Source organism: Manis pentadactyla, chromosome 1 (assembly GCF_030020395.1).
Source record: "Manis pentadactyla isolate mManPen7 chromosome 1, mManPen7.hap1, whole genome shotgun sequence".
NCBI classification, from domain to species: Eukaryota; Metazoa; Chordata; class Mammalia; order Pholidota; family Manidae; genus Manis; species Manis pentadactyla.
Window position 1 is genome coordinate 91,271,098 of NC_080019.1, and position 13,943 is coordinate 91,285,040.

General features: G+C 32.5%; 1 protein-coding gene and 1 non-coding gene across 2 annotated transcripts in view; one reads left to right on the top strand and one right to left on the bottom strand.

The window, feature by feature from the left end:
- RSRC1 (arginine and serine rich coiled-coil 1) overlaps window positions 1–13,943 on the top strand; it is a 470,761-nt gene that overhangs the window by 318,124 nt on the left and 138,694 nt on the right. The window lies entirely within an intron of this gene.
- On the bottom strand, window positions 1,429–1,535 carry LOC118922021 (U6 spliceosomal RNA). The gene has a single exon (XR_005028601.2). It is a non-coding gene; the product is annotated as a U6 spliceosomal RNA (small nuclear RNA).

A 13,943-nucleotide genomic window follows, 5' to 3' on the forward strand; every position in this document is an offset into this window, starting at 1 on the left:
GAAAATAACCTATGCACACAATTTTTAAAAATCAATGCAATTTCCTCACTAATATAAGGGAGGCATGAAAAGAATTTGTAATAAACTATTTCAGTTTATTTACAGCTTGGGTACAACTATGATAGAAAACATAATGAAGTAGTTATAAGAGATGCTTACAGTAAATAAGTTTGTGTTTAATAATTTCAAGAAGATCAAAAATTACTCCATATGAAAAGCATGGGAAATGGAAGAGTGGACTGTTCAGGTAAACATTAGTGTAAAACATTACTATTACATATTTAACAGTCTGACTGCTTTGTTAGAAAAAAGTTGTTTTGATATAATAGGTACATTGGTAACTAATCAATTGTAGACAAAGCTATAAAACCCAATTTCAAATATTCAACTATTGTCAACTTTTTCTTATATTTGACATTTTGAAGTGTACATTTACATGCATATGCATATATACATAATATGTAGATACTAAATACATATTCACACAGGAATGAATGACATAGCCATAAATACAGATTAATACAAATGTGTTTTATCATGATAATTCATATCTCATGTGTGACTATGCCCTGGGCAATTTATCTGAAACAGCAATGATGTTCAATAAAGCTTTGAACAAAGAAAAGTATAGTATTCTTTCAGTCTACTCAGTAGTTACATCATGGAAAATTTAGCATGAGTTAATTCATGTTAAAAAATACTTTGTGTTTATATATACTTAGATTCCAAACTCAAAAATTCATAAGCCTTTTCATTTATATATATGACTGGTAGGGCATTCAGAAGTCATGTGGGACATGGAATCATTTTTTCTAGAGCAGTGTAAGGACTCTAGAATCCTTGACTTGATGCCTACTTAATGCCATTTGCCTCTCCTTGTCACTCCAACTACAAACATCACATTTCCTCAGTGCCCTAGGGACAGTAACTGCCATTGAGACCCACTGTTCTAAGTCTTCCTTTGTTTCCTTCTGGAAAGATATTTTGATCTGATCTGATACATATGCTTAGGTGAAATTTCTTCAGATAAAAGAGTGCAGTCTTGCTGTGCCTTAAATCAAAGGAGTGACTATGGGATGGTAATTTCAGGGCTCAGAGCCAGAAGCCTAGAGATTTCCCTCTCTCTTTGAACTCCTTCATGAAGTGACATTTGGGAGAGTGTTGGGCAGGCCAAATTAAGTGCCTCAGGGCCAGATGATTAACAGGGCCAAAAGGAAAATACTATACCAAAAGTCGTTCCATGGAAGGATGGTGAATTCAAAACTGTTAAAGTTGAGTCCAGTAAAATGAGCCTAGCCAGCCATAGTCAAAGCTCGTAGTCTTGGACCTGGCCGAGCCTGGTCAAAATGGGGAAAGTAGACAACCAAGAAAGTTATAGAGTTGGGGCAGCATGTGTCCATGCCCTGGCAGTTTAGGTAATTTTTTTTTATTAATATGGAACGCTTCACGAATTTGCATGTCATCCTTGCGCAGGGGCAATGCTAATCTTCTCTGTATCGTTCCAATTTTAGTATATGTGCTCCCAAAGCGAGCACTAGGTAATTTTTTATATAACAATAAAGAATATCTTAATGTAACAAACCAAAACTATGTTAAATTGAAAAAAAGTAACCCAAGTGTAATGACAGTGTTAACAAGTACATATTCTTTTTTGTAGTAGCTACTTTATTAAGCATTTACAATTTTTCTTATCTTACCACAATTTATGAAGTAAGTAGAACAGTACTATTTTTCCCACATTACAGGTAGGGAAACTGAGAAGTAGAGAAGTTGATTGAAAGTTCATCAAAGTGATTTATCAAAGATCATGGTTATTTCTAATTTTAGTTTATTAAAATAGTTATCTTATCTACAAGCGAAATATATTGATGAGTGGATTTGGGTGTGTTGTAATCTTGTTACCTACACAGTAATGTTATCTGAAAGAATAAATACAGGACACCAAGTATTCCAGAATGCTTAATATAAATGACCTATTCTTTCTCTTTTGTATGTAATTTTAAATATATTCCAGTAACTCTCCATAATTGGTTAATATTACATATATTTTGTGTTTAATAGAAGAACTCTATCTTGGAAGTACAAATTACAGTGTGTACCTGCTTCCCTATATAGCTACATAAAAACTAAATGTGAAGGATTGTCATTATTATTTAAGAGACAAAATAAAAAATTAGCAGTTTTGTGAGTTTATAATATACTCCATGATGATTGCTGCATTTTTTTTTAGTTCTGTTCTTCTCTAGTCCCCTCTCCCAACCCCCAAGAAGCACTTTATCTTCCATAATTTTTTGTTCTGTGTATTCTTTTACTTACTAAATTTAAAGATAATTTGTATAGCTACTTTAAGATCACTGTCCAGCTGATTTTCTTGCTAGCAAAATAAGGCATTTAATAAGCTTAACTAAGTGTATAGATTCCAGAAGGATCATTTGTGAATCACTTTAGATTTTCTTGAAGTATATACTTATGTAATAACATGTAAGATGTGATATGTAAGATTTTTATGTTTAATAATTGCATACAATAAATGGTGGAATGGCTATCCACCGAAAGCTATGTTATGAAGTCTTTGACTAGTTCAAATTAAGTGCAATTCAAATAAGACATGGCTTAATTGCCAATTCAGTGAACACATTTTGAACCCTTACTATATGTGTAGATAACATGACAGGTGCTAAGTTTATAGAAAATAACAGTTCACACTTCCTGTCTAAAGACTCTCTTTATACTAAGGGTGACAGTAGAATTTTTATACAAAGTGTAGGGAGAAAGGAAGAGTGGGAGTAGTCTAAGAAAAGTGAATAAGGGAGGGGATGCCAGAGCTGGGATGGGAAGGCAGAAAGGAATTCCCCAGGAGGCTTGTTTGGGTTGGAATCTATCTTGAGTAACTAGAGCTAGAGTTTAATTATTTCTATGCTTCCATAATTCCCTTGACATACGCTGCCCTTAAAGTTTGACCATCTAATTTCTTCCCTAGTAAGAAAATAATTAAGGAGTTTTTTCTGTCCCTATATTTATATTTATATTTGATTTATTGAAAGAAAATACGGATGTTATTGAAACATTAGTCCCTATTCAGGCTTCTTTTTATAAACTTTGTATATTCATATTTATACAAACAATGATCAGTATCCAAAAATATAAGGCAAATAAATCTGAAGATTTTCTTTAAATGTTTATTGCTTATATAGTTTTAGAACTAACAGGTGAATAATGTCAAATTGTAATACTTGTTTCCTAAATTTAAAAAGTTTAGTAGGAAATTTTCTATGTAATCAGTCCAAAAGCTCCAAAATGAGAAAATTAGCAAGGAAGATCATTTTATTTCTGCAAAGCTTCAATGGATTAACAAGTAATATGATAGAAGTATAATTATTTTGTATTTCTTATCATTTATTTCAAAGTAATAATTCGTAATTTTGTATATTAACAGTCATTAATAAAGCTATGTTATAGCAGTTTCTTTTTAAGTTAAAATATATAAATTAAATAAAGAGCACTTGCCCTTTGCTTTACCCTCATACTTGTATCAAGGGTGCATGATGTCAGGACAAATTACTTTATCATTTGTACTTTTCTCCATTCTCATTGGTTGGATCTAGATTTGCCTCTAAGCTGTGTGTATATTATTGACATTTTCTTCAAAGACTCAAGCTAGAACCAGATGGTAAAATGAGTTGTGCTCTCCAGCAGATACATTTACAGTATTCAACTGTTTGTAGGTGATTTTGCTAGGCTGTAACAAAATAAACCCTAAAGCATCATATTAACTGTGCTCTTTTTATGGGTGCTAATATACTTTGAATAAAACCCTCAATTACTAAGCATTTTTGAGTCTTGACAAGACAGTCCCATGATGTTAATGGTATCTTTATAACCTTTTTAACTTCTAGTTTCTCTGACAGAGCTCTACAATAACAGCAATGGGTTTGCCCTTGGCAAGCAAAAACTCATTTTGAGGGGATAATAGGTATTTACTATTTAGATAGCTGGCAATAAAATTTCTCTGAATGAGATTTTCCTGAGAAACTATAAACTGATTAAATTACTTTCTTTTAATGGACTGGAAAAGCATGTAATAATAGTTTTTGAAGCTTTGCATCCAATGTCTTGCTTCCTTTTTTTACAGACACAGAAGCAATCTGGTTTTGGTGAATTACAGGGGTTGGTAGAAATTACTCGCTATTGTATAGCTTACTCCCAATTTTTTTTCTAAGTGAAAAAAAAAAGTGGATACTTCTGTGAAGATAAGAAAGATGTGATCAGTAATATTTCTGTTTACCTCAAATTTTATTCGAATCAGAATTTAGTAGTGTTTTATTCCTCAAGAATTGTGTCTTTAGGAAATATGGCCAAGACATAAATTAGGAAAAACACCCAGTTTTATTAGTTGATATTCTTGCTTGACTTACTTAAAATAATTGAAAATAAATAAACTATTTTCTCTGTTGCTCAGAGGCTAAAATTAAAGTTTCTACTTTTTACTAATATTATTTATATATGTGCTATGTTTTATGAGTAATTTAATAAGAGATTCTTGTTTAATGACTATTATTTTGGACCCTATAAAATTCAGGATGCCAGTCCATGATTTAAACCAGAAGAAAGAAATTCACATTAGTTTTGGTAGAAAATAAATACTTAGAATATTGTTATAAAGCCTGATTAAGGGGCATCTTAAAATTCCACTTAATTTTGTTAATAAAAGCCAACTAAGGAAAATAATTTACATTTTTTGATTTAAAATATGAAAATTTAACATTACAATATATTTGTAATTCATACTCCAAACATTTTTCTTTAAAGACAAATCCATTATTGTCCTTGGGGGTGACAGCCTGCAGAATATCTTTCAAGGCCATGAATTTTGCACAGAAGTGCATCAAATTCAGTATTTTTATTAGCAGTCAGAATTTCATATTTGTGGCTGTAATAAAATTGTGATTGAAATGGGACCTTGAGTGTCCGTCCTGTCCTTATGTGAAGTACTTTGAATTTGAATATCTCACAGATCCTAACTTAGAGCACATTCATGTTCTCTTAAGCCTTTGGCACTGACACATCCATTGCTGGCATTGTTTTTCATTCCAGCAAATCTGTGCTGTTGGCACCAATAGGTTATAGGGGATACTAGTCATGATAGTAAAGAAATGAAGAGAAACAATAATATTTGTCTTCCCCTTTGAATGATCTATTCTAGGTCACTACTATAAGCTATAAAGTACTTGATAATTCAGCTTTTATTGGGTCAACTGTTTTGTCATTGTACTTTTAATTCCCCCTTCCTCACTTCTCAGGTTATAACATACAAACATCAGTGACATGTGAAATAATGGCTTGTCTAGTAAATTTACTGAAATTTGTTTTCGTCTGGCCTGGGAAAAAAAATTTTTAGAAAAAATTGAGATCACTTCAAAATGGAAATCTGTCATCTTTGATAAATAGTTTGCTTTAATTGTAATAACCCTGAAATTATTGGTAAAACATTTACCAAGGTGTAGAAACAATGTAATGAATATGTGCTTGTATTTTAACCAGTTATTTTTCAATAAAACATAGGTTCACTACATTTTTCAGTTTGTTCAGTTTCCTCTCATTCAAATTGGGTAATGAAAAGCCCTTAAAAATATAAAGTTGTTCTCAATGTTTTAATGGCCACTTAGCACAGATTTTGTGCTATTGTAATGGTTTTCATGGTGTAAAGAAGTCATTGAAGGAAGATATTGCTGTAATTATTACTGGATGATGAAAGATTAAACTAAGAACAGGAAAATGAAGAATGCATCAACTTTAATCTTATTCTGATTTTTAAAAATATGAACTAGCAGATTTATTCATATAGAAAAATGAATTGCTGTGTGTACCTATCAGTTTTTATGAGTGCTGAGTCTAGGTCTTTATTATTATTAAACCAGAGACTTGGAGAGTTGCTTGTTTTATGGAACCTCCACTTTCCCGTGTGAATTAATGCAGTTACCATGTTTTGTCATTCAACAAAATGCACACAAATAGGAATTTTAATTAAATGTTTTGCTGCAATGATGAACTATATATACAGTTTTACATTAATCTTCAAGGTCCCCTAACATTTCCCCCATACCACCATTGGTGCCTCTGTTAATTCTTTTGATTTTATGAAATGGTAAACATTTAATACCTGAAATTCTTTTAATATATAATGTAGGATTTGACCAACAGAATGTAGTTTCATAGCACTGTTCACAGCTGTAGAATATTATTTTTGGCATACAATTTCTCCCTTAAACAGCTCTTACATTGGATTTTTCTTTTCTTTTAAAAAGATTTTCAGTTTTAACATGAGGGAGCTGGTATCCTGGGTAAAGCTTTTACATGGAAACAAAGTAGCAGATTGAAGTGGTTTCAGGGCTTTAATCCCTTGGTAAATTAGCCAGCAGGCTAGCCTTTTCATAGATGTGCTAAACAACAGGTTGATGCCATTTGGGCATTAGCAATGAAACCACCTGAGGGAATAGAGAATGAATAAGAAGAAATGTAGAATGGGAAGAAGGCATGGTTATTAGCGTTTCCTGGGTTGAGTTGCTGAAGTAATACTCATAAATGAGTCTTTGTATCTGATATTTTAGGTTTTCCCTTATACGTTCTTAAATTTACATTACTCTCAAAATTTTCAAATTCAGTTTAAAGATAACACTGTACAGTGCTGAAATTTTACATGAAAACTTCAGTGCCAGTAAATCTATATATATTTACATGTTGTAAATTATACTCTCTTTTTTGAAGGGACCTGAGGATTCAAACTTGTTTGCAGATTTTTATTCCCAATTAAACAGAAGAAAACATTTTGAAACATGCATGTGTAGATTATTAATAGGATTTTAAATATTTAAATAATCCTGCCTATTTGAAAACTATGAACAGATGTTTATAAGCTATTAAAAATTATTTTATTAAAATATTTTCAGTTTTCTGAGCTAGCTACCTGAGAGAAAAGAATTCCTTGCCATGTTGCATCATGTGTTTTGGGCAGTGCACATAAATAATACCATCAATAAAGAACACCAACAGCATAGTTAGCAACAAGAAAAAGGAAAAATGATCTGTTGGGACTTTGACCAAAGAATGTAACTCATGTAAACCAAAATAATTTGTCTGATTTCAGGAAGAGCGAGTTATAAAATTATTCATTTTGCATTATTTAAAATTCCAGAGCTAATTAGTACCTTGATATTGATAAGAATTAGAATAATACAACATGAAGAAAACTGATGAAGAGTAAAAATCACTAAAATAATTTGGTACCCTTGAAGCCCTCCCTCTAGGCTTTTAATTTTTCATATAGAAGGGGGGATTTTAAGGATCAATATGAAGATCTATTGATAATATTATATTTAATTAGAGTAAGCCATGCTCAGAGCATGACACCTGCCAGGGAGAGCTTCAAAAAGATAGTTAAGCAGCATGCGTTAGAATTGTCTCTTTTGCTTGTCCATGAGCACTAATCTAGCAGAAGTCCCAAATGGGGCAGCTAGTCAGCTATTTTATTGACTTTGATCTGGTTTGGGGGGCAGTTTATTTTCCCATAATGCCATTGATCAATGATTTCCTTTCAGCAGTGATGTAATTAAAGGGCTTTAGTTGGCTTCTGCTGTGTTGCCTTGAAATTTATTATTCTGGAGATTTAAAGAAGATCGATAGGGTGCAGTGGCCCGATGTATAGGCCTGTGTAGGAGGACCCTACTGAGAGTATAAGGCATGCAGAAAACAAGGCTTCAGGACACAAACAAGATGTTTACCTGGGACCTTGAGCTGACCTATTCACAACAGATCCTGTATAACCAGTAGCATTTTAGTTACTATTTTTATCGTACTCTCAAAACTACATTGTCCTCTTTGTTATTGATTTTCAGAGTTTCTTTTAAAGCAATTGAAGCCAAATATTCCTGTTGTCAGAGGAAGAATTAAAATTTAAACATATTTGCCAGAAATGCAGATTTCAAATGTTTTCATCATAAAATGGAAATAAAACATGATTAATTCTAGAAATGTGGTGTCTTTAAAGGCTCACTGAGATCTGTTGTAAAATATGCCATTAATTTGCTTTATTTTGTAACTAATTTAAACATGTAGTTTAATTTTGTATGTGTAGAAACATACATGCAGTGACCAATATTACTGTGATCAAAATACCACATTTGGGTAATAAACTCACCGGATTTGACCTTTGACTAACTATAAATTAATAACTGCTTCCTAATTTACATTATTTGGTAGAAAAGTAAAATCACTTCAGAGGTTCTTTGTAATATGTAAACTGTGTGTTAATTACTGTGTGTTATTACTGTGTTTTAATGAAGTAAAAATAAGTTGAAAATAAAGGAGGTATATTTAAGTTCCCAAAACTATTTTCTGTGTCTCTATTATTAAGAGTTTTGTTAAAAAAATTCTTCACCAATTACATTTGAAAATCTAGTATGCCTCTTTTAGAGAATCTCAACATACATTAGCATATTTTAGATTTTAAGAAATCCTGAAGTAATCCACTTTAACTTTGCTTACTTAGCACAGCATCTCTCAGTCTTACTTGCCCTATGTCACAGATTTTGTGGAGGCCCTGTTTCAGAAATGCTAGAGATAGTAAAAAGAACCCTGACAGAACAAGAAACGGCTGTCCTGAATTCTAATCCTGGCTTTGCCTTTCATTGCCCATATGATTTTCACAAGTTAATCACTCTGTGTCTTAACTTCCTTATCTGTGAAATGAGATTGTGTCAGAAAGTTGGGGTTGGTCAGGAAAGGATATACATCACAAGGAGCTTTTTCCAAAACAGGCATTCCATCAGATCTTCTTTCCCTACTCTGAGGTTGACTTTAGATGCTTTGATCAACTGGTTAATTGTGTCAGTGTAAAACTTATGTTCTCAGCCTTACGATTTACTTACTTCATTGTCACTTTTAGGGACATCAAGACATCAAAGGCATGTTGAAAATACACAATTTTTTACTTGGAAATCAAAGAGTAAAAATGAGCACAATTTATTACTTTGCTAAATTTAGCAAACATTGGCAGACTGAGTCTCTTGATAAAGGTGACAGGCCATCTAACCAGAGAACAAAAGTGGTAATGCAGACACAGTGTGATTTTCTATCTTGATAAACATTAACTAATTTATAAACATGACTAAGACTATATGTTATAGCTAAGGAATAAGTAGAAACAAATAGTCACAGAAAAAAATGAACAAATTAGAGATTTTGTTTACATTTTAATTATCACTGATAATCATTTATAGTGAATTAAACTTTCTTGGCCTCTTTTAGGAGCACTAATGGCTTAGTAAAAAAATGGTGCATTTGAATTCAGTGTATCAAGGTGAGAGGAGCTAGAGGGGCACAGAGAATCATAATCCCTGCCTCCTTGATCTTAGAATCCAGAAGAAAGGACTATAAAAGGCAGAAGAAATGAAGTGATAAATAGAGATATACATGAAACTTGCTAGCAACACAGTTGAAGATGGAGGGACAAAATGTTTTGTTGTTTTATTTATTTTCTTCCTCTCGTAATTTATTTGCTTTATTTTTCTTCATAGTACTCATTACTCTTTAACATTATATTGTATGTCTGATTAGTGGCCTAGCATCAGGCTTTCCTACTAGAAAGTAGGCTTCATAAGGGCATAAATTTTGCTTATTTGTTCAATCCCCCATCCTTTATGAGGGAAGAACACATGATAGGTGCTCATGAAAGCTTGCAGGCTTTTGAGAGCCATTGCCTCTATCTGCAGAGCAGTGTGATCCGAACTGCACTTTAGGCAGTGAAAACAAGAACCACAGTAATAATAAAAAATGAAAGAGGCAATGAAAAATATTGTTTATGAATTTACTTATACATACATTATAAAAATGAGTGTAGGACAAATAAAGCTCTCTAGATAAAATCAATAAACAAGGTAGAGGAAGCATAGGACAATGAACAGAGCTGAAGGAGGATAAATTCTATTTTAGATATTGTTTGACTATTACAGAAAAGTAGGAATTTTATATAATATGTAGAAAATAAGTTGTATTTCCTGTATGTGACCTTTATACTACCAAAGACTATCTTTCACACTTACACTATATTGAGAAGCCAGGTTCATTAACCAGATAATTGTCCTCCATATCACACATTGCTGTTATTCAGTCTTAATCCATTAATAAGCCCCTTCTCGGTCTCTTTCTCCATCTAACTCCTAAGTGTTCCTCATGGAATGGTCCTGTACTCATTTATTTTCTCTATATATATTCATCTTAAGGGATTCTGATCCATTCCCAGGACTTCAGATATCATCTATATGCAACACATCCTAAAGTCCAACCCACACCATTTCTGAACTTCAGATTTACATGGCCAAATTCTTGTTATCTCTGCTTAAATGTTGAACAGGCAAGATTGTCCTAAATTCTTTTATCTTCCTGCCCATATCCTCATTATGCTCCTCTTTCATTGTCCCTTTATTACATCTTTCCAGTTGTTCAAAACAGCAGCTCAGCTCCATTCTATTATTAGCATGCTGTGTAGCCTCCTAAGATTCATTTTAATCTTTCCACTAATCCCAATTTCATTGCTTTACTCTAGGCAAGTCATCATCATTTCTTGCCTAGACCATTGCACTAGACTTACAAGTCATATGTCCAGTTTGTCTCCCTGTAATCCATTCCTTACATAGCATGTAGGACATCTTAAACTGTAAATCGGAACCTGTCACTCCCTTGCATGGAAAACCCTTTACTGGCTTCCATTTGCCCCTAGGATAAAATTGCAGAGTTCTTAATAATGCTACAAGTTCTTCCATGATTTCTACTTCTCCAGCCTCACCTTGGACCACTCTTTTACTAAAGTGTAACCACACTGGCCTGCTTTTAGTTTTGCCTGTTTCAAACTGGAATCACATATATTCTCTTGGGTCTCCATTTTCTCAACACTGTTCTTAAAATTCATGGGTTTGCATGTAGTTATAGTGTATTCATTCTGTGCTATATAATTTTTCATTGTGTGAACATATTGCAAAGTTTTTTTTTTAAACCTCTCTGTTGTTGATGAGCAATTGTTGTCTTCAATTTGCAGCTAGTATGAGCAAGGCTGCTCTGAACATTCTGTGTCCTGGTACACCTGCACATGATCTCTAAATGCCATACCTGAAAGTGGAGTTGTTGTGTAATAGGGTATGTGTAATTTCAAATTTACTAGGCAATGTGAAACTTTTCCAAAGTGGTTATACCAATTTCTTTTCTGGCCAATAGTGTATAGAGCTAATGCTTCTCTACCTTCTCACCACTTGGTATTGTCACCCTTTTTATTTTAGCCAAATGTAAATCATTTTACTTTTAATTTGCACTTCTCTCATTACCAGAAAACTTCAGTAGCTTTTCATTAGCCACATGAATTTCTTATTTTATGAAGTGTCCATTTAAGTGTTTAGCCCATTTTTCTAATTTTATATATTTTTTTCTTATTGATTTGAAGGAATTTGATATGTTCTGGATATAAGTTGTTTGGTTACAATCAATAAATATTTATGAATGACTGAACATAGCTCTTCTCAATCAACTTACCTCTTCCTTCTCATTCACTGAAATTATAGCATGTATATTTAAGATATGGAACAATATCAGTGTCCATTCTACAAAGTGAGCCATTGTTGGATATCTTTGTTACCTGCCATTTTTATCCTGAAGATAATTTGGGATAATAGCTAAACTTTTGAAAGATCTTTTTCATGTTTATAAGAAAAAAGACTTGATTTTCAACTTGCCTTAAGACATTTCAAAGAGGTTTTTTTTGTTTATTTTCCTGTCTTCATTGCTTAAAAAAGTACCTACCTCATAAAAATCACTTTGAACACTTGGTGAAGAAAAGATGGGAAAGGAGGAAGGATGAGAATCGTAATATATATGATTCCAGTGCTTGTGATTCTTGTCTGATAATTGCTGGTCCTATTCATGTAACTGTTATGAGCTCTGCCAGAACCACAAAGTACAAGTGATTCAGATTATCATTTCAGAGCTGTGGTGTTTGTTTCCTCTTCTTGGCTAAATTTTACTGTTGTTTAGGAATCATTTCAGGTGTTACCTTCTCCTAAAAGCCATAGTTACCCTCCGTCAGACTGAGTTAACAGCTGTGTTCCTCTTGTTTCCCTCTTCATATCTGTATTATAGAATTTACTACTACACAGTTATAAAAAGGGATTTGATGTGTGCCTCCTCTACTGGGCTTTGTTTCTTTAGGACTTTTGTATGTCATCTCTCCATCTTCACCATCTAGAATACTGCATATATTAAGTCTTGTTTAAAAAAGAAAAAATTGACAGGGCTAGAGAGGCCATGCCCTCCTCAGCACTCTCTGCCCCAATAAATCATTCCCTTAAAGGATTAAGTTAAAAGTTGAGTAATCTCCATTAGTGAACTGGAAGATTAATTATATAGAGCATTCTTACAGCTGACAACTCTTATCGTTAATTTCTCTCTGGTTTTCATTTAAAAACTATCCTTAAAAACTTTTCTTCTTTCTGTTTAGGCTTTATGGCATCTGATCTTATTAAACAAAACAGATTGTGAATTTTGAGTGTTTATCATTTTCTTGCAGGCAAATCCCTTCTTTAAGAAGCTTTAACTTTGATCTTCACTAGATGGGATAAAATGAAATTTTGTTCAAGTTTAACCCTTGAGGGTATCTTGAGTTCTACAAATGGATCTTCTGTAAATACATTCAGTAGAAGTTCTTTTAGGTATCATTCATAATTTCATTGTTAGTTTAAAAAATCCCCTTTAGTTCCTATACTTGCTTCTCGACAGATAATGAATCTTTCTCATTTTGTTTACTTGAAGACAGTGTGAGACAGGGAAGCAGGGCATATTGTAACTGTTTTATTATCAATTTTTTCTTTGGATTTGTACGTCTTTGACCTCCTTCCTGTTTCAAAGGGTTTGAGAAATAGTCATTTTATTTCCTTCTAGGATTTAATTCATTCTTTTTTGATGAAATGATCCAGATTAAAAGATTCTACTCTATATTTGAATACTGTTGTTTTCATGGATTATGAAGAATGCTTTTCAGTCATGTACTACTTTTTGCCTTTTACAAAGAATAGTGGGTTTGATTTGGGGCTTGGAGTCAGACTGCCTTAATTAGTTTGGTCATTTATTAGCTGAGTGACTTTGGGTAATCCTGAAATTCTTGTGCCTCAGTTTCCTCGCTGGTAAAAATGGGATATTAATGGTGAGCATTAAATAAGCTAATACATGTAAACCACTTAGAATAATTGCTAGTATATAATACTCAGTAAATATTGGCTTTCATTTATCATTATTATTACTATTGTTACTAATTACTTGTGCTGTATGAATTGACTGAACTGCAACTCACTGTAGAAAGAGAACAAAAAGTATTGATTATTTGTTACTTTAGATAGATATGATAATTTTACATCTTTGCTTCTTAGATAAGATGAAGAGCTTGGTAAGACTAATATTTTGAGTTATATTAAAACAAATTATTAAAATTGGATCATGGAAGGCTTCATTAATAAAATATTTGATTTCAAAATAGAAAATTTGCCTAGATTTGTACTTCCTAACTATTCCTAAATTGTTTCTGCTTTGATTTTTTTTTTAGCAGACCTTGATTGTAAAGTTCATGGAATTTCAAGTGTGATATATCTATACTTCTCCTGTATTATCTAATAAACTCTTCTGTGTTCAGAAAATATGTCCATATCTTTTATCCTGAAGGTCACTGCATACATATCATACATTCTCAATACCTATTTTATCTGTGCTTTCAAATTTAATGCTTCCTTTATTTAGTCATTTCATACCTTTAATTACTGTCCTATTGATATTTATATAGAATGATTCCTTATGTTCTAGTTTCCTTTTATTCTCTTTTTTCTTTTTTTTTTGTTATCCTTTTTATGCACCTC